This window comes from Castor canadensis, chromosome 1 (assembly GCF_047511655.1).
Source record: "Castor canadensis chromosome 1, mCasCan1.hap1v2, whole genome shotgun sequence".
Classification (NCBI taxonomy): Eukaryota; Metazoa; Chordata; class Mammalia; order Rodentia; family Castoridae; genus Castor; species Castor canadensis.
Genome location: NC_133386.1, coordinates 85,325,059 through 85,342,341, shown reverse-complemented (window position 1 = coordinate 85,342,341; position 17,283 = coordinate 85,325,059). Strand labels below are relative to the sequence as shown.

General features: G+C 31.8%; 1 long non-coding RNA gene across 1 annotated transcript; it reads left to right on the top strand.

Annotated features, from left to right (window-relative positions):
- The first annotated feature begins 11,817 nt into the window (after positions 1–11,817).
- LOC141420784 (uncharacterized) lies at positions 11,818–16,285 on the top strand. The gene is made up of 4 exons (XR_012445419.1): positions 11,818–12,201; positions 13,362–13,525; positions 15,450–15,542; positions 16,123–16,285. It is a non-coding gene; the product is annotated as an uncharacterized lncRNA (long non-coding RNA).
- Positions 16,286–17,283: the final 998 nt, after the last annotated feature.

Genomic DNA, 17,283 nt, shown 5'->3' with positions numbered 1-17,283 from the left:
CTTCTGAGCCTGGCTTACTTGACTTAACATAGATGATCTCCAGTTTTATGCACTTACCTACAATTAACATAATTTCATTCTTTTTTGGCTGAATAATACTCCAGGATGTGTATGTACTGCAGTTCTTTAATCCATGCATCAGATGTGTGGCATCTAAGGTGTTTCTGAAGCTTGGCTATTGTGAATAGTGCTGGAGTAAAGATGGGCGTGCAAGTGGCTCTGTTGTGTACTAGCTTATGAAGGTTATTTTAAATTAAGGAACTTCTATAGTTTATAGTTTTTAAAGTGTTTTTAGATGATAAATTGTGTTTTAAATAAGAACGTCTTAAGAGCTCCCATATATAAAGATGTATCTCTATATAAATATATCCCCCATGTGTTAAGAGAAATATTTCTCAAACTAATAATAGAATGGAAAGTCAAATCTCAGCACCATACTTAAACACACACATATATAGATATTCTAATAGTCTTCTACACTGAAATAATCACCTTAGTTTGGCTTCCCATGTGAACCAAAGCATTTTTTTTTCATTGTTGTGCTGGCTGGGGGTACATTGTGGCATTTACTAAAGTTCTTACAATATATCAAATAGGTCATACTTAAATTCACCCCCTCTACCATTCTTCTTCATCTTGCCTTCCCCCTATTCCTGGAATAGTGTCAACCAATTCCATTTTTCCATTTATATACATGTGAACACAGTGTTTGCACCATATTTTGGTATTTTTTTTCAGTTTTCTAATGAAAAGATAGACATGTATTTAGTATTGGTCATAGTAGCCATTCCAACATGTAGGGCATAATCAAAATTTTCTCTTTCTTATCTTAATGTTTAATTTTTTTTCACCAGGTATAATGATTACAAAGTAATAGAGAGTAATATTTGTTTTCTTTTTCTTTCTGTTAGAATCTCAAAATGTGGATTTTATTTGTAGTGTTTTTGTAGTGGCTGATCAACTTCTCATAACTCGATTGAAAGAGATTTGTGAAGTAGCCTTAGCTGAAAAACATGAGTAACTTTAAATTAGAGCATTAGCATATTTTCAAATTGGTTCAGGATTACTGTATTATATTAGTGTTATTATTCATTATGGTAAAATATACCACTATTTGTACCACAGAAAATGTCAAAAAATTTAAATTATTGCATGCTATCATTTGTAAGCATATCCTTACCTCATAAATGTGAAAGTATATACATCTTATACTTGAAAGATGGTGTTAACTTTTTATTGAAATGTCATAGAGCCACGAATAATAGTGATGATATGAAATTTATTTGAAAATCTGCAGTTTGAAAGCAGAGTTTTTTTTACCCTTATTCTGTTCTTGATTGTATCTCTGATTTTAGCACTTGATTGTATCTCTGATTTTGTCTACTATTTGCTGGAATTTTTCTATAATTCTTCTGTGAATAATGTCAATAAACCATATCTATTATCTCTCAAAACATTCTGTTTTTTATTTTGGTTATTTCAAGGCTATTCTTAACACTCAACTTTGAAATCCAAAATTGCTCTTTTATTTGTCTTTTGTCCTTTATTCTCAAACTCTTTCAGGTATCAAAATTGATATGTCTTAACTGTAGGTCACATTTCCCCATCTTCTGATTCTCAGTTACTATGCTAGTTAGGTCTGGTATCCATTTCTTTTGTGCAGATTCACAGTAGTCTTTAAATGCTTTTCCTCCCTTCTACTTTCTTTAATCTTGCTATAGGAAGTAATTGTGTGTTCTTCATGTTTAGATATTTTTAGTTGCTTACTCTAGAATGAAAGTTAAATTTTCTTAGCCTTAACACGGAAGGTTTATGGTTTTCTAATTTTATATTTCTTTTGCTTCATTGCTACTTTAGGAAGCATGAAGGAAAGTCCTGTCAAATTCTTCTGATTTGTACTTAGATGACTTTACTTAGCTCCGTTATCTTTTTTTGAGCACTGTAGATCATCTTGTCCTTGGTTATCAGTGAGAGAAAAATACCCTGGATCTTTTATAGGCAAGAAAAAAACCATATTAAAATAAAGGGCAGCATATAATGCATATATTTACATAATACTTTCACTTGTTTAACTGACTTTCCTGATCTTCCTTGGATATTCTTTCTTGGCACCTGCTGCATAGTTGCCTCTATTTATTAATGAATTCCATGATCTTCCTAGAAACAAGCAAAAAAAATTCCACAGAAGTTTGATTTCTTGTTATTGAGCAGTGTGTATATATTTGTTCCCAATTGAAGAATTCTAGGAAGTTGTTTATATGATCCAATATTATTAATTCTGTGAGATATGAGATGTTTTCATCATCTGTTGAAACTAGGCTAGTCAGGGGTAAAGCAGAAACCATTATTGACTGTAATTGCAACTTTTGATAAAATACAAAAGAGAAGAAATAAAAAGATAAGTAGAAGCCAGGTACAGAAAACAACTGTATTCCTCTGCTGACTGGGACTCAGAGTAAGACAAAGAACAGAGAGGTTCAAGAAATTGCAGTTTTATGCTATATAGGTAGAATGTTCTTGAAGGGTCTCTAGCAGAATCAGATACTTCACATCTAAAATTAATAGGATTGTTACTAAATTCACTCTTTTGTACAGTATATCAGATTCTGACCTGGTATGGGTAATATTTTGGTAAGAGTTAGATGTGTATTCCAAACACACACACACAAATATATAACGCCTGATAGATTAATAAACATTAATTCATTTTATAGAATTATTTCATCTGTTTCTCTTAGTCTTAAGAATATCTCTTTTGGTTTTATGGAAGCGGGAATAGCTATAAATAAAAAGGAAAGTTTAATTAATGAAAGTTAAAAATATTAAATTGTTAGGAGTGTTGTTAGTACTTACATGTTTGCCCTTTCCATATTTGTTTTGCTTAAAATGTTTGTACATGCATGCCTTTTGAAAGTACTATAGCGTATTGTAATGGCAAATGAATCCTTCATTTGTCCAGTATAAGTTGCTTTTGGTAAGAAAATACTTTCAGTTTCCTTGTTCTAAGTTTTCAAATATGACAATTTTCAAAATCAATTTATTTTATCTATTGTAATGTGCCTTTCATCTAATTTTGCAAATCTTTTCTTTCTTTGTAGTTTCCCTTAAGAATGCTGCTATGCTGTTGGAATTTGCAGCAATGTATAGTGCTGAACAGCTGAAACTGTCTTGTTTACAGTTTATAGGACTGAATATGGCAGCTTTACTTGAAGCAAGATTGGTTGAATACATCCATTATATGACTTCAGCAAAAGCAAAATAAAAGATATGCTATAATTTAAAAATGGATATTTACCTGGAAACAGTTTGATAAATGCTAATAATTTAGAATTCATATAGATTTTAAAATTAGAGGAATGTTGGAAATGTCAGTTATTTTTATTACTGATTTTGGGTTTTTGAGACAGGATCATTATGTTGCCTGGGTTGGCCTCAAACTAATGATCCCCCTACCTCAGTCTTCTGAGTACTGGAATAGGTGTGTGCCAGCAGGCCTGGCTGGGAATGATTTGTTTTTTTAATGAAAAACTTCATACTTTACAAATCACATATTAGGTCAAAGTATTGCTTTTTCTCACTAAAAAGTTACTGGTAAGAGAAATGAGTCTATATTGGTGATTATAGATGTTTGATATTAAAATCCCATTGCAGTTTGCGTTGTAAGGATTTATCATCTAGTTCATTTCTTTATTTTGTTCAGTAATAATAATAATAACTAATACTTAGTGCTTACTTTGTACTTGCTTTTGTATTTTGCTTCAATGATTATAACAATAATTATTGCTTACTATGTATTGGGTATTTTTCCAAAATATGTTAGATTAATTTGTACAACTTTCATGAAAACTGTGTACAGTAGGCTCTGTTAATATCTTTTTATTACAAATGAGGAAACCAAGAGACTCTTTTTCTTTTGGAAAAGAACCAAGAAAATTTTGATTTGTATTATTACTATGTTAACAGCTTTTTAATAACTCACTTTTCAAAGTCTTTAATCAAACTAATTCCAAAACATGATTGAAAAGTAATGTTCTGCTGTTTCTTGGAGATGAATCACTAACATTCTTAAAATTGACAGGTAGAACTCAATTAGGAGAAAATTCTTTTGCTATTTAAGCTCTATTATTTTGTGAAAAAAATGATTTTAAGTGAAAATCAATGTTATGAAATATTAAACAGTGTTATTTTAAAATGCATTTGATACCTAGTCAGAACCCGCCTAGATTTTCAGACTAAATTTAATTTCATTGCTACATTGTTTTAGTGTTTCTATTGAAAACATTTTTATTACTTTCTATTGCCAAATTAATATCATTTGGTTTGTCAAATAAGAATCAACCAAAAATAAAACAAACATCAACTCTATCTAAAATCTATATTGGAGGGCTGGCAGAGTGGCTCAAGTGGTAGAGCATCTGCCTAGCAAGGGTGAGGCCCAGAGTTCAAATCCTAGTACCACCGAATGAGTAAATAAATACTATATTAGAAAGTGATGTGTCACTATTGTTCAACTGCTATCTTGGGACAGGTGTTTCAGCTGAATCACTTAAAGACAGTACTTGTGGTGATGTCTCATATAGTTTTGCTTAAGTAGACATACAAGTTCAGTCAAAGATTTATACAAATTTAAGTTCTTAATCACATATGAGTTTGCTAGAAATATAAATAATATGTGCAGAGCACTAAAATTGATGTAGCATCATAAGTTAATGGATTATTTATTCTCAGTGTTGAAAACTGATTTAGTACAAATTTGAATATATAAGTAATTTCATACTAGTTGTAGAAATTGCTTTAAAAACATATATACACATACACTCAAAAATGTACATACACAAATATATATATTCATACACACATACATAAATAGAGTATGAATTTTTACTTAAATTTCCACTGATGCCTTATAATACCTGTATGGAACCTGAATGAAATATAGCTGATACAGTCCAAACCTCATTTTGCACATGAAGATGGTAAGCCCAGAAAAAAGTTGAGTTATTCAAAGTCATGCAGGTAGTGGTACAATGATAATTTTGGATAGAATTTGCTTATCCTGATACATAAGCCATTGTTAATTCAGTGTTGTAATTTATGGAAAATGAATACTTATTATTTTGTTAAAATAGAAAAGATTCTTTGTAAACTTATTTGTATAAGTACTTGAGTTTTTTTTTTCAAGATATTTGTCTCTTAGGTTTGCTGTTTACTTGAAATAGCATAATTACTATGTATTTCTAAAAGGTTTTTATAGTAGACAGTATATATAAGCTTGAAAAATAACATTATTACTTATTTGGCAATTTGAAATATTTGTACATATTTGAAAATCTTGACAGCTATTAAATTGAGTGTTATAATTTTATTTCTCATTTTTTAGGTCTCTTGATGTTTTAAGTGATGATGTTTTGAAGGATCTTTCTGTATTTTACCGAAAAATGGTAAGGTTTGTGTTCTTCCAGTGAAGATTTAGTGGCCATAATATTATCATCTAAATAAATTAGATCAGATTTCACAGTGGAATAATTTCTTAAGGAGTGCACATACATTAGGATTTTTTAGAAATGAGAAAATAGAATTTCTTTTGGATACCAAGATGAGTATGGTAATCTAAATTGAAGATACTTAATGATAAGATTTGTATCTATATTAATTCACTTATAAATAAAACTTACTGAAAATTTCAGAGTTTTTCTTACTTACCAAAGGTCAGGACAGTGCAGGAACATGGATTCACATGACTAACAAATGGACTAGTCTGTACTTAATAATAAAGTAGAGCTTTTATTCAAGGTAGGTTTTTTTTCACAGTTTTATGAAATACACTTTTTAATGAATCTAATCAAAATTTTCTTCCTTTGTGAATTTAGGAAGTTACTAGGCATTCTAGATCTTTTCTAGTTATTGTCACCATATACTAAAACAAATGGAATATTTTATCTATATTTTAAATCTTTAAATGTTTCGTATTTAAAAAGTGACATTTTTATTCTATAGATTCCAGCAATGGATAGAAGAGTCATTACACCATATCAAGAAGGACCAGATATCAGCCATTTGGAAGTAGAGGATGGCGATGTCTTTTTGAAAGAAGAAATAAATGCGGAACAAAGTAGTCTGTAAGCTCTGTTTCTTTCCTTTTCTCCTTTCTGTTCTTCCTTCTTTCTTCCCTGCATTCTGGGACCTGAAACTTCTGTCTTGATTCTGAAATAAGAAATTGAGGAATTTTGACATAAGAAATACATATTTCTGTTCATTCATAGTCTTGATATATTAACGAAATAATTGATATTTACATATTTGATATTTTAGGTCTTAAAAAATTTAAAGTATAAAAAGAAATTTAAATATATTGGGTTAAATACATACATTTATCTTGCCTAGCTCTGCCAAACATTTTTAAAATGTCTATTTCAGTAGAGCAGAGAAAATAGGAAAGGAACAGGCAATAATAACGGGATGTTAATAGTTTTGGAAGCTGCAAAGTAGTTGCTGAGCAAGACTATTTTAGAACAGAAAGCTAAAACAATTCTGAAAATGCTTAAGAAATAGTAGTAGCAGGGTGATGAAGGCTAGAATGAATACTTGGATTTAGGGAGCATTAGATTCCTGGTCCCTCGTGAAGCCCTTCAGTGAATGATTGATTGCCCCTCCTCTGTCTTGTCAGAGGAACTCTAGACACTTGTCCTTGAGAGAGGTTGAACTAGAGAGGCTCCAACGAGGAGTGCATCAGCCACAGGTGAGGTATATTATCTTTAAAAGATTCCACTCTACTTCAGAACCTATTTCAGTGCATAATGACTATGTTACTCAGCTTTTCTTTGGAGGGGGTGGTCGGGCAGCATTGTAAGAAAATGCTTGAGAAGAACAAATTAAAGGAGGAAGGGTTTATTTTGACTCATGGTTTCAGAGATCTCAGTCAATGGCTGGCTGGCTCCATTGCATTAGTCATCATGGCTGGGAAGGTGTGCCAGAGCAGAACGGCTTACCTCATGGTGGCCAGGAGGCCCAGTAGACAAAATATAGTCTTTAAATGCTTCAATTACCTGCTTTATCCAATTAAGGCCCAACTTCTGAGTAGTCCTTTAATTTATGAAGAATGTATTAAACCACTAATGAGTTTAGAGCCCTTATGATCCAATCATCTCTCATGGCTCCACTTCGGAGCACTTCTGTCCCCATAGTTGCTGACAGTTTGACAAGGCTCTGCATAGAATTTCCAGGCAGTGTTTTAGACTGCCTGGAAAATGGAATTGCATTCTTTCTGCTTGATAAATACCTATTAAAGTGAAATCTTTGGGTAATACATTTATTACATGTAACCAAATGTGTACTTCACTGAAAAAGCCTTCTTCAATTTGAGAAGTATTATTTTTAATTAATTCATTTGTTTTTCTTTCTTTGTGATATTGGGGGGGTTGAACTCAGGGCCTCATACTTGCTAGGCAGGCATTCTACCACTTGAATCATGCTCCTGGCCCTTTTTGCTTTATTTTTAGGAAAGGGTCTTGTGTTTTTACCCGGATGGCAGTCCTCCTGTTTGTGCTTCCGGTAAAGCTGAGATGACAGGTGTGCGTCATCATCCCCAACTATTGTTTGAGATAGGGTCTTGCTAACTTTTTGCCTGAGCTGGTCTCCAACTATGATCTACTCAATCTCCGCCTCCTGAGTAGTTAGAACTATAGGTGTGAACTACCATGCCTGGCCCTTAAAATTCTTTTTTCTGGCATTTGGTAGCATTTGGCATATTGGAAGTTAGACATATCTATTACCTTAGATATATAGCATGTACTGTTGAAATTACAATAAAATTATTAACATTAATATAAATAATTCATTAACCACTATAAAATAATAGTTTTCACAGCTGGACTGCATAAGTGGATGAAATATATAATGAGATCTGTAACATTTAGGTAAAATAAAGATAGTTGTGACCCTCACAGCTATTTTATTTTCCCTGTCCTGATTAATAAGGAGTTAAGCATTCTCTGAAATGTTTTAAAAGTTGTCAAATATGTCTAGTTGAAGCTGATAGTTAATAACAGCATATATGCAAATAATGTTCAATGTTTTACTTTTTTGTAAAGTTTTTATTATGCAGAGAGGGAGCTAGGGCTTGATGTTGGGAACAGCTTTCTTCACGGTAGCCAGAACATTTTTCAGCTCTCCTCACTTCTTCTTGATATAAATATGTGTCCTTACCTTTTCCTTGGTAAGCATGGTACATAATTCTTGGATCAAGTCTTTAGGAACTTGGTGTGGTTGGTGAAGATGGCTGTGTCTGGCCTGCTTGTGTTGTTGGTCATTTTGTAGTTCTTGTTTAGGGCCACAGCTTAAACAGTAGTAGTGCAGAGCCAATACTGCTCCTCTTCAATGGCTACTGTGGTAGCAGTGAATGTTTTACTCTCCAAAGTATTTTCTTTTATACTATCTTGTTTTCAGCTTTCACAGAAATGCTAGGATTAGAACAAATACTAAATTACACTTAGGCCTAGTGACGTTACATAATTTACTCAAGTAGATGAATGCAACTCAAGCTTGCTTATCCTTATGGTTTCTGTTTGACTAAAATACTATATTCTGTTGATTGAAACGCATAGTTCTTCTGCTGTTTCATTTCTAACTTAACACTTTAATGTTTGCTGTTTCCTAGGGAAACTATGTTTAAGAAGGCAAAAACAAAAGCTAAAAAGAAGACACGTAAATGTTCTGATGGCTCTGGAGGTTATAATCTTTCAGATATTATTCAGAGTTCACCATCCACAGGTTAGTGGAAGGTGTTTTAGCATGTATTTCCAGTTCTGATCTTTGATGTTTCTATTCATTATCAAATTCATTTAACATTAAAGTTAAATTTACTTAACATTATTAAATACTATTTTATGCTGTCTGCTGGAACTACTAAAATGGAAAGTAGTTTGTATAAAGGCTATGGAAAATGGCAGTGTTTTGTGATAAGTCTCTGGTTGAAGTTTTCTCTGGCAGCATAAAAGAGGTCCCTCAACTAGTCTGAGATCAAAGATCTCTTTGTAGAGGAAAGTGAAACTCAGACTGGATCTTGAACAATAAAAAGAAGTTAGCCAAGAAAAGGAGGCAGGTAGACATTACTAAGCAAAGGGGTGGCGTGTTCTCAAGCCAGAGGCAGTAGAATACACTGAACATCCCTGATGGACATAGTATAGCACGGCTCACTGCAGAGGATGTGTGCAGGTGAAGATAGGCTGAGTATAGTCAAGGTACAGAAGATCTAAGGAATTTGGATTGTATTCTAAAGTCTATGGATGACTGTTGATTAGTTTTTAAAACAGGTTATAACTGGATAAAATTTATGTTTTTAGAAAGACTACTCTGTCCATTGGTAATAAAGGGTTAGAAGTGGGCAAAATATGACAAAGATAGTGTGATTATGTTGATTGAATTCAAGTATGTCAGTGCTCCAATCAAAATGTCATTTATTGGCTAAAGACAGAATCTTGTAGTAGCATATGCCATATTTTACATATAGGCATTATATGAGCCTGTTTGAATATAAAGCTCATATAGTTTTTCTCAAATTCTTTACTTTACTAAAAAGATGAAAAAAATACCATGAGCACCTACATGCACACACACCTATGGACAGTCTGTATTATGTATTAATACAGACTTTCAAAAAAAACTGATCTGTTCAGAATAAATTGCAGACATGATTTTGCCCCTCAACGCTTCAATACAAATCTCCCAAGAATAGGAATATTCTTCTGTACAACCACAATGCTGTTGTCATATTTAAGACAATTAACATAATTCATTAATATTACCTAGTATTCTGTATCCAGATTTCCCTAATTATTCAAAAATGTTTTTATAGCCTTTTTTGTTTTAATCTTTAAAAATCTAATATTCTGTCAAGATTATCATTGCCTTTGCTTATTGTTTCTTAGCTAGAACAGTATCCTCCACACCTTTTTGTTTTGTATTGTAGTTTTCAAAAATTTAGACTGGTTGTATTATAGATTATCCCAAATTCTTCATTTGTCTGGTCTATGTTAAACTATCTAAATTCTTCATAGTTTTTCTTTTTCAGGTAAAACATAACGTATGATAACAAAATAGTCAGAGTACAGTATGGTTTTTGCAAATGGTAGGTGCACCTGTCCAGAGCAGTAAGAACTTAGCCTAGAACAATTTCTATCAGAAATACTTTCGTAGTCAGTCAGTTCTATACAGTTCTACGTTGTTTTGTGTCCATGGGAAAAAATAGCTATTATACAGGGTAGAGAATGAATTTTATTCTCTCTTTAATTAGCTATTACAAATCAGATATTTAACATGTCTTATAAAGTTCAAGGGAATAATGTAAAGAAAAACTGTTTTAAATAACATAAAAGATACAAGAATAGATAATACACCTAAATTGATTTATGAAGTACTGAAGATAGAAGTCAGGAGAGCCAGTAAATTTGAAGGACGTGTCTTAGGACATTTCCAAATATAAAATTCTGTGATCTCATATTCCCCGTACTGAAAGAGTTACTTCTAGCCCTTAAGAGAAGATTAATGGACAGAAGCATAAATGGATAGATGGTGGTAAAACTAGTGATTTTCTAGTTACTTAAATCATTTATGGAAAAAGCATGTATTTGATTTTTTTTAGATAAAGTTATTATTACTAAATGTGGTAGAATTTCAGAGCATGGATCGGCAATAGTAAAGAAATAATTTATGTCTTTAGATACAAAGAAACAATACCAGAAAACTTAAGTGATTTAAGGTAGTGACAAAAAGAAATTGAATTTACTCTTGATTCGAGCTCCATATTCTTCCTGATATATCATTCATTCTGTGGTCAAAGCAGACCTAGTTTTGGGAAATAAAAAAGAAAACTGAGTATGAGGCAAATTTCACTGAAGTCAGTGAAGTATGTGAAAGCTTAACATACTTAACATATGTGTTGATCCTTAAAATTACACAGATGATTCTATGAAAGTGTTTTTGACCAAAAATAATTGTTGGCTCTGATAATTATCCATGTGATTCTCTAAATTTACTCTAATTGGCTTTTGAAAGCATTCCACTTATTAAATGTAATCTCTTAGATGAAAATTTGCCAAAATTATTGAAATAATAGCTTGTAAAAGGTTTGAATGTTATTATCAAACTGTAACTCAGTAATAATAGCAGAAGAATCATATAGCATGTCATAGTGGTTTACTTAAAGGGAATAACACTTGTTTGAAGGTACAAGAGATGTTTTATTTATTTTTAAATCAATTGTACAACTTTTACAACTCAAATATAAAGTTTGACACTTCATCTACATTGTAAGAAATTTGAAATGAATGAAAATGACCATCTGAAATTAAGCAAATGTTTACTTTATGGTCTATATGTAAGACGACTACTGTGCTAATGACCTTGGAACCAGATGTGACCTAGGCAGGCATTTAGGCTGCCTAAGTAACAGAAGAAAATGATATACACATATAACAACTCTTTTACTTCACATGACAAGCTAATTAAAAATAACTTACTTGGCAGAGTTTTACAGAACGAAAGCAAAACAAACCATCAACTCTCAAACAGGCTACCATTGGCTTCTGTAGGACTCTATCTAGGCCAATGTGCTGGCTAAATAAGAGGCATTAAGGACACACATTGTTTCCTGTAACACAAAATGGAGCCAGTGCCCTTCTGTATGAGGTCATAGATTTCTACAGAGGGAGACAAATGAGAAAAGGAAAGCAAAAGAACAGAATTTGTTATTTTTCTTCTTCCTTTTTGTCTTTTATGGGGGAAAAATATAATCATTTACAAAGCAAATCTCCAAAAAACTGTGTTCCTTAGGTTCAATGAATAATTGCTTTATACTCTCAGTTTTTCGCTTAAACTACTATCTCTTCACTTAGCTTGATTGTAAGATTTTGGTATAGTGAATATACTTTAAGTATTATTAAATCTGGATAAATGGAAGTTGCTTTTTGCTTTCTATTTGGCTTCACTGACTGTAATGCATGTATGTTTAATGCTTACATGTTTAAAGTTTCCTTTTTTAAATTTCAGTTTTTAGATTTGTTTAAGTCTGGAAAGGCCAATTCTGTGGAATCTCTTCCAGAATTATTGACATCAGACTCTGAAGGAAGCTATGCAGGAGTGGGTAGTCCTAGAGAGTTACAGTCCCCTGACTTCACAACAGGATTTCTTCCAGATAAGATTGAGGTTTGTTTTAAAAAGCACTGTTTCCTTACCTTTAGTTTTCAGATTAGTAGGCAGTTTACCCTTAGTTTACCCTTTACATTATATTTTGAAACACTCTCCTATTGGTTTATGAGGACATAAACTAGTACATACAGTGTTACTTTTTTCAAATTTGTATAGTTTTTCTAGTTTTGGATCTTTTAATGGCAGTTTTGAACCCTTCATAAATATTACTTCTAACCTTTCTAATCTTTACAACTATGAAGACATATTGAGAAAAACATTTGTAGTTAAATTATTGAAATATATTTTGGGAAAATCAGTTAACACCAGATAAAATTTGTCCAACTAAAATGATTTTGAAAGTAAGCCAAATTTCAAATTCTGTGAAGGGTCTTTCTTTCATGATGTTAACTGGAGCAGAATGAGGTAGAACGATTGAGTTCTTCTTGGCTAGCACAATTAACTTTAAGCTGTATGATTACTAATGTCGTTAACTCTGAGAGGGGCATCCTTAACATCTCATTCCACAGTTGTTAATCTAAAAGATAGGAGACTCTACAGTGTTCTAGGCTCCATGGTGTTTTTACTGTAAAGAAGTTTGGGGGCAATTGTTAATTCTCATAAGGTTGGTCTGGAAGACAATTGAGGCTTAAAGGAAAGTTGGAGGCATATTGTGAATGTTTTGCAATAATAGAATACGATCCTGACAGTGGAAATGCCATTTTAATAACATTTTTGAACCATTATAACAGAAATAGTTTTAGGGTCCCCTTTGAATTGTCAGTATTATTTGACTTTAATTTTATTCAGAATACTTTAATTATATTCAGTGAATTATAGGACATTTATACCAAACTTCCATTTTGTGGTCTATCTGAAGTCATGAACATTAATTTAAAAATAACTGCATCATATCTTACATGTACAACTTTCATTTAAAACATTTTATTTAATATTTGTGTAAATATAAATTTAATATGCAAACCCATTTCCCATAATAATCCCTTTCCCTCATTCTCTGTGCTTAAAGCAATAAACTATAGAAGAGCATGTATTGAAAATGCTAGGTGATTTTATCATCATAGGATTTTTAATATTTATTAAGTATCTACTGTATATTAGTTACTAAAGTATGCACCTACTGTCTGACTTTTTAAATATGTTTTTCCTTCCCACAGGGGAGAATTAAATCGTATATTCATGGTACACCTCCTACATATTCTAGGGAAGATTTTAAACCATGGGAAAAATCACCAACACATAAAATATCTGCTCCACAGCCCATTCCCAGCAACAGAATTAATAATACAAGCTCTTCCAGTTGGGTTGCTGGCTCTTTAAGGTAGGATTTGCATTTTGTTTTGTATCTCTCTTTCTAAGAAATTGCCATCTACTTTTAGTCAAATGAAAAATTTTAGTGAAGCACATTAAATATTAGTCTGATACATGGAAAATTATCTATACATATAAAAATTGCTGATCAATTATGATAGGCATATTTCCCCCTGGGGCAAAATTAATGTTTGTATTAACACCAGTAAATAGTAACAAATATTTTATTTTTACTTATATGTAAGTATATATTTAAGTCTATATATATGTGACTTACAGCAGCAATTTTTTTTGTAGTTGATACATTAGTTAAAACTCCCCCCTTGGTACAGGTGAGGATGGGGAAAGGTAGATTAATGTTAGGTACTAGGCTATAGTTAGTTTGAAGAAAGACATTCTCGTGTTCTTAATGTACTGTTTATTTAAAAAATAAAAAGCTAGAAATAAAGGTTTTTAGTGTTTTCACTATAAAGAAGTGGTACAAGCCAGGTGCCTGTGGCTCACCCTTGTAATATTACCTACTTGGAAGGCTGAGATGGGGAGGATTGCAGTCCAAGGTTAGTCCAGGCAGATAGTTTGTGAGACCCTGAAATAACCAGAAGAGAATGGCTAGACATGTGGCTCAAGATGTAGAGTGCCAGCTTTGCAGGTGTGAAGCCCTGAGTTCAAACCCCAGTCCCACCAAAATAAAGTGATACATATTTGAGGTTACAGGCTTGCTGCTCTAATTGACTTGTTAACTGACTTATTATTGTCATTTGGACTGTTTATGTAATTCATTTGAAAAATGCTGTCTTTTGCAGTTGGAACAAAGATTATGTTTCATACTCTAAAGGCTGTTCATAAGTTAGTCTCACTTTTGCTGTTCTAAGTAAACAAATTGGAACATACAAAATTTGTGGGAACACTTAGAAACTGTCTTTTAATTGCTAATATTAGAATAGCTTATTAAACATGTTTAAAGAATAACTTGGTATAAAGCTAACCAATATAGGTTGGCTATCAATTTCAGGACAGTGTCTACTAACAGTGTTTAGCAATATGATTGGTATGTTCAGTATATACACAAATATTTCTACATTCAGGAGTAGTGATTAGAAGTTCTTATTGAAAGAAAATGAGGTAAACAGGTTGCCCTTTCATATGAATAATATGATGTATTTTTAGCTGTATCATAAATTTCATTTAGATAAACTATATCTAAAGATTGTAGGATTCTTTTCTTATGATACAACTCCCTCTGATGGGTATCCAATATTGTTCAGCACTCCTCAAATTTTCTGATAAATCTCTGGTTTTTGTTACTACTAGATAGTAGTAAGTTGTAAAAAAAATAGAAAGGAATGAATTCAATTTTCAACTTTTATTCATTCCAAAGAATAAGAATTTAATTAGAACTTTAGTGAGTTCTTTTGCCTAATTTAGGCAACCTAAGAATCTACTATTGTTTGACTTTTTATTTATGTTTTAGAATTCCAGATTTATACTTTATGAATTTAGATGCACTTAAGTTGTAATTATGTATGCATATATAATAGCAGCTTTCACTTAAAATATCCTTTTTGATTGCTTCTTGTCCTTTTGGCTAAGATGAAGTGTGAACTTGAAAATTTCTAATTCTAGAACATTTAAGATTTTGGATTTTCAAATTAGGAATGCTTGGTCTAGACATAGAGTTAGGTGGGTACTATTGTGAACTATTTCTGGTCAGTGAATTATTGCAGAAATTCATAGGTATACCAAATAGATTCTGTGCACATAAGAAAAAAAAAGATGATGTGCAAAATATCCTTTTTGAGGTTGGCTGCAGCTGACAAATCTAAATTATACTTACATCATAAATCTTACATATCATTTACAGTTTCAGTTAAGTTTGAGGTTGGGCTTGATAGATAAACTGAATGCTTGGTAAAAATTTTTTTTATGTCTTTTAGTCCTGTTAGTCCTCCTGTTGTGGATCTCAGAACCATCATGGAAACAGAAGAAAATAGACAAAAATGTGGAGCTACACCAAAGTCAAATTTAGGGTTGGTTAAAAAAAATCAAAAAAGAAAAGGTCATATGGTATTATATTTCTGCCATGAAGAATTGGAAAGATCTGTTGTATCTTTCCTGTCATTTTTCTGCATTTTAATGTAATAGCGCTAAACCTTTTTATAGGATACTTAATCTTTATAATATTATTTTTAAATATGTGCTAAAGATTGAGTTGAGTTGGTAGATCAGTTCTTATTGAACACAGTATTACATGTTAGAAACTTACCTCTAAAATGATCATTGCTGTCTATTTCTAAAACAAACCCTCAATATTTAAGCCTTGTGGTACAAATTCCCCTGGAAAAGTATGATATGTAGGAGGTTTCATATACAGCAGTTACTTGTTCACTTATAGTATAAACTGATAATTATCATTATTGAAACTTAACATTTTAATCCAAAATTGTAAAATCACAATAAATAGAATATATCTTCTGTAACCTTCATTAAGCATAAAATAATGTTAATTGGATTAATTTTATTTATAGTAAAATGATTTTTCATAAAATAAACTTTCTCAGAATCAGTGAAACCAGTGAACTAATTGGTTTAATCTAATATAATTTTTAGAAAAATGATTTCCCATGGAGTTAAACTTTCTCAGAAGCAACGAAAAATAATTGCATTGACTACCAAAGAAAGCAATTCAGGAATGAATAGCATGGAAACAGTTTTAACTATTCCTTCAAAGTCACCCAAACCAGCGAATGCATGGTATGCTCTTATTTTTATTAAATCATTATAGGTCTTGATGTTAGTTTTTAAGGTTGTTTTTGGCTCCCGAGTTTCTCCCCTACCTAAAATATTTTCAAATATTTCTTTGCCCCCTTTTCTTTTAAGTTAAACATTAGAATTTGAGGAACAAGAACTTTTTTTTCTTAATTTTGGATGTATTAACATTATAAACCATTGCTTCCAAATGTGGATTTTTCATATGTGGGTATAGTATCTTCTTCATATTCTGCAACTTCCCTTGCCAAAATGGTTTAAAATAATTTTACTTTTTCACTTCTTAATAAGAAATAAAATGTGTTACAGTAAATTTCATAAAAGAACACTTTACTTTTAGTACATTAATCTCTTTATTTTTCTGCATGTACCATAAGTATCTTCACATGGTTAAAATCAAACCTTTTTGTACTTTTTGAAGAGGTATTACTTAACATTGTATCACATAAGTTTTCTCCATCATAATTCACCCCACAGTGGCAGGATTAATAGGAGTAACCTCCAGAGGGTAAGAAAACAGTACCATTCATAATATCTGGAAACTGAATTTAGAAGAGCAGTTGATGGATAGACTGAAGGGTAAGGAAGAAATAAAAAGAACCCTCTTTCTCTCACAAGGACTGAGGAGGGTATTTGTAGCTGTCCTTAGTTTGGTGAATTCCTTTGGTGTTTCTAATGTCACGTTAATCTATTTGTAAGAAGGAATATTCTTCCCACTGAAAATGTAAATTATTTTGAAGAGAACAGCAACTCATTTTATTGTGAGTGTTACCAGTGGAACTGAATCAGTACCTTTCAGAACCTCTAGTAAATTCGAAGCATGATCACTGAAAAAGAAAATGAAACAAGGAATGGGAAAACCCAATTAGAGGATAAAGAGGGTGCAACTTGAGAGAATGGGCTTAGTGGAAATTTTTAATTCATCAGTATTTGTTAAGTGCCTTCTACATGCAAGGTTCTCTGCTAATTTCTGGTGACAACCCATAATCTCTCTAAGATTTA